General features: G+C 43.5%; 1 long non-coding RNA gene across 1 annotated transcript; it reads left to right on the forward strand.

Annotated features, from left to right (window-relative positions):
• Positions 1 to 2,080: 2,080 nt before the first annotated feature.
• On the forward strand, positions 2,081 to 2,397 carry LOC309530034. The gene is made up of 2 exons (XR_014218598.1): positions 2,081 to 2,294; positions 2,336 to 2,397. It is a non-coding gene; the product is annotated as an uncharacterized lncRNA (long non-coding RNA).
• The last annotated feature ends 1,882 nt before the right edge of the window (positions 2,398 to 4,279 follow it).

The raw sequence follows: 4,279 nt of genomic DNA on the forward strand, positions 1-4,279 counted from the left end.
CAGAGAGCATAACAAGGAGAATATTAGCAATGTCCAGATGCACATAAATCTACAGGGATACCTCTTGCCAACAGCAAAAAATGAAAGGGATGACAGTGTCAATCACATCCAATAGTCTATGTTAATGCTTTTCAAACAGGCCTTTCACAGCGGAAAATGGGGCTCATTAATAATGTATGGTCCAGTCGGAAGAAGGAGAGGAATGTGGTCGGAGAGAATGCATTGTTCCTTATCCAGAGACTCTTCCTAACAATGCCAAGCCCATTGCTGAAGGACATTTTTTTCCTTTCATTTTTTTTGGTCTTTAGGACTGCACTGAAACAATTTCAAACCTATTATCCTAATTGGCCCTTTAGTTTGTAGGCGCATGTTGCAAATGTTGCACTTTTAAGAGCCATTCTTTATTTTCCCCTCCTCTCCACTTCTCTCTGTCCGTCCGCCCCCTCCCTCTCTGACAGGCATTTCCCCCCCTACACTGTATGAGTAACTTACCAAGCTTTCAAAACTGCCGGGTGGGTGATAATGCAGAACAGGGCATCTTCCCCCCCCCTCCCTCTCCATCACCTCCTCTCTGTTATTTGAGCAGCTGTCAAGAAGGTGGCTTGTGGGTTTGCAGGTATATATTTTGAGGCCAGCAGAATGGAAGCTCACACATGAGAACGAAGGGAAAGAAAAGGCTTAGGATGTCAAAATATATTTCCCTCCTGGCATGGAGAATCATCTCCCAGCGATTTGGACAAAAGCACCTAATTGCTTCAAACAAGTCCATTAGTGTTGCCTCCTGGACCATCTGGAGTCTAAAATTGCTTTGTTTAAGGGAAAAAAAATCATCTTGCCTGCACCTGTACTTACTATGAAATATGTTCTCATTTGTATTTAGCCAGGTGCTGGTTTGGAGTGTGGAAGTAGGGACTGGTTAGAAATAATTGTTTCTTCTTATATACAAGTGAGAGGACATAAATATAAAGTGAAGACACTTTTTGTGTCTCATTGGCATGACATTTGATTCATTTGGAGATGAGGACTTGGTTTGGGGGTACGGACTTTTCTGCCGGAATCCTGATTATTGAGGTAAATGAAAAACAGTGAGTAAGGTTTGGCACTGTGCGATGTAAACTCTGTTCAAATTATTTAGTCTATCATTTCAATCCACAGGACCCTGAATTGTCATTGTGTGTCAACTAGGGAGAGGACAGCAGATGCAAGATGCACAGTTTTTTTTAATTCTATCAGAAACCAGACGTTTTGGCAAGCCTTGGCAGGAACAAATGGTTGGATAGATATTCCATCTCATGTGGTGGCATTGGAGAGATATATATCTGCCAGCTCAACTTCTGGTTGGGAAGATGATGTTACAGGATGCTTTATCTTGCCATCCCCTGGGAATGTCATTTCCCCCCTCTCTCAAATCCTATGACTTTCAAGGTCCTTTCTCTAGTAGCGATTCACCACAGCTGGGAGCCAATTCAGATGTAGAATTACTGGCAATAATGTGGGATTGCTTTCACGTACGATTGTGTCGCTGCTCACCCTAGTAATAGGGTTGTCAAATTTGCAGATGACACAACCGTGATTGGGCTCATCTCTGAAAGGGAGGGTGAAACGGACTATAGAGCGGCTGACAGAGTGGTGCAGAGCTAACAACTTGCTCATAAATACAAGGAAGACAAAGGAGCTTGTGGTGGACTTCAGGAGACAGAAGAGCAATGTCCAGCCACTTTTGATTGATGGGGTCTGTGTGGAGAGGGTAACAACATTCAGATTTTTGGGCATTGAATTACAAGAGGATCTGTCCTGGAGTGTCAACACAAGGGGGCTTGTGAAGAAGGCACAGCAGAGACTGTACTTTTTGAGAATACTAAGGAAAAACCATCTTCCGCAGAAACTGCTGCTTGCCTTCTATCACTGTGCCATTGAGAGCGTGCTCACTTATGGCTTATGTGTGTGGTATGGAAGCTGTACTACCCAGGACAGGTTGGGGTTGTGCAGAGTTGTTAAGGCAGCAGAGAGCATTGTTGGCTGCCCGCTCTCCACCTTAGAGCAGATTTATGCCACAAGGTGCCGCAGGAAGGCACTGGACATAGTAAAAGATCCATCGCATCCTGGTCACTGTCTCTTCGAGCTCCTGCCGTCGGGACGGAGATACAGGACGATGAAGACAAGAACGAGCCACCTTAAGAACAGCTTCTTCTCCAGAGCGATCTCAGCCCTGAATGGGAAGCCTGGACTTTGAAAGTCATCTAATCTTCCTTGCTGTATTATACTGTATTGTTTTAATTAGTGTTTTTATAGTTGTTTTGATTTTGTGTGGAGTGCCCTACCTGGGTGGATGGAGCAGCCAAGTAATTTCGTTGTCCCCGAGAGGGGGCAATGACAATAAAGATATTATTATTATTATTATTATTATTATTATTATTATTATTATTATTATTAGGAAGCAGTGATATTATACATTAGTTAATCAACTGCAGTAAATGAGATTCCATCTGTAGAAACCATTTGTTCTTGTTGTTTAGTTGTTTAGTCATGTCCGACTCTTCGTGACCCCATGGACCAGAGCACACCATGAATTAATGAATAAACATCAGTGATTGTTGTTGTTTAGTCGTTTAGTCGTGTCCGACTCTTTGTGACCCCATGGACCAGAGCACGCCAGGCACTCCTGTCTTCCACTGCCTCCCGCAGTTTTGTCAGACTCATGTTTGTATCTTCGAGAACACTGTCCAACCATCTCATCCTCTGTCCTCCCCTTCTCCTTGTGCCCTCAATCTTTCCCAACATCAGGGTCTTTTCCAGGGAGTCTTCTCTTCTCATGAGGTGGCCAAAGTATTGGAGCCTCAGCTTCACGATCTGTCCTTCCAGTGAGCACTCAGGGCTAATTTCCTTAAGAATGGATGCATTTGATCTTCTTGCAGTCCATGGGACTCTTAAGAGTCTCCTCCAGCACCATAATTCAAAAGTATCAATTCTTTGGCGATCAGCCTTCTTTACGGTCCAGCTCTCACTTCCATACATCACTACCGGGAAAACCATGGCTTTAACTATACGGACCTTTGTTAGCAAGGTGATGTCTCTGCTTTTTAAGACGCTGTCTAGGTTTGCCATCGCCTTTCTCCCAAGGAACAGGCGTCTTTTAATTTCGTGACTGCTGTCACCATCTGCAGTGATCATGGAGCCCAAGAAAGTAAAATCTCTCACTGCCTCCATTTCTTCCCCTTCTATTTGCCAGGAGGTGATGGGCCCAGTGGCCATGATCTTCATTTTTTTGATGTTAAGCTTCAGACCATATTTTGCGCTCTCCTCTTTCACCCTCATTAAAAGGTTCTTTAATTCCTCCTCACTTTCTGCCATCAAGGTTGTGTCATCTGCATATCTGAGGTTGTTGATATTTCTTCCGGCGATCTTAATTCCGAATGGGATTCATCCAGCCCAGCCTTTCACATGATGAATTCTGCATATAAGTTAAATAAGCAGGGAGACAATATACAGCCTTGCTGTACTCCTTTCCCAATTTTGAACCAGTCAGTTGTTCCATATCCAGTTCTAACTGTAGCTTCTTGTCCCACATAGAGATTTCTCAGGAGACAGATGAGGTGATCAGGCACTCCCATTTCTTTAAGAACTTGCCATAGTTTGCTGTGGTCGACAAAGTCAAAGGCTTTTGCATAGTCAATGAAGCAGAAGTAGATGTCTTTCTGGTACTCTCTAGCTTTCTCCATAATCCAGCGCATGTTTTCAATTTGGTCTCTGGTTCCTCTGCCCTTTCAAAATCCAGCTTGCACTTCTGGGAGTTCTCGCTCCACATACTGCTTAAGCCTGCCTTGTAGAATTTTAAGCATAACCTTGCTAGCGTGTGAAATGAGTGCAATTGTGCGGTAGTTGGAACATTCTTTGGCACTGCCCTTCTTTGGGATTGGGATGTAGACTGATCTTCTCCAATCCTCTGGCCACTGCTGAGTTTTCCAAATTTGCTGGCATATTGAGTGTAGCACCTTAACAGCATCATCATTTAAAATTTTAAATAGTTCAGCTGGAATATCATCAGTTCCACTGGCCTTGTTATTAGCAGTGCTTTCTAAGACCCATTTGACTTCACTCTCCAAGATGTCTGGCTCAAGGTCAGCAACCACACTACCTGGGGTGTACGAGACATCCATATCTTTCTGGTATAATTCCTCTGTGTATTCTTGCCACCTCTTCTTGATGTCTTCTGCTTCTGTTAGATCCTTTCCACTTTTGTCTTTTATTATGGTAATCTTTGTACGAAATGTTCCTTTCA

This window comes from Podarcis vaucheri (assembly GCF_965113315.1).
Source record: "Podarcis vaucheri genome assembly, chromosome: 3".
In the NCBI taxonomy this organism is placed as follows: domain Eukaryota; kingdom Metazoa; phylum Chordata; class Lepidosauria; order Squamata; family Lacertidae; genus Podarcis; species Podarcis vaucheri.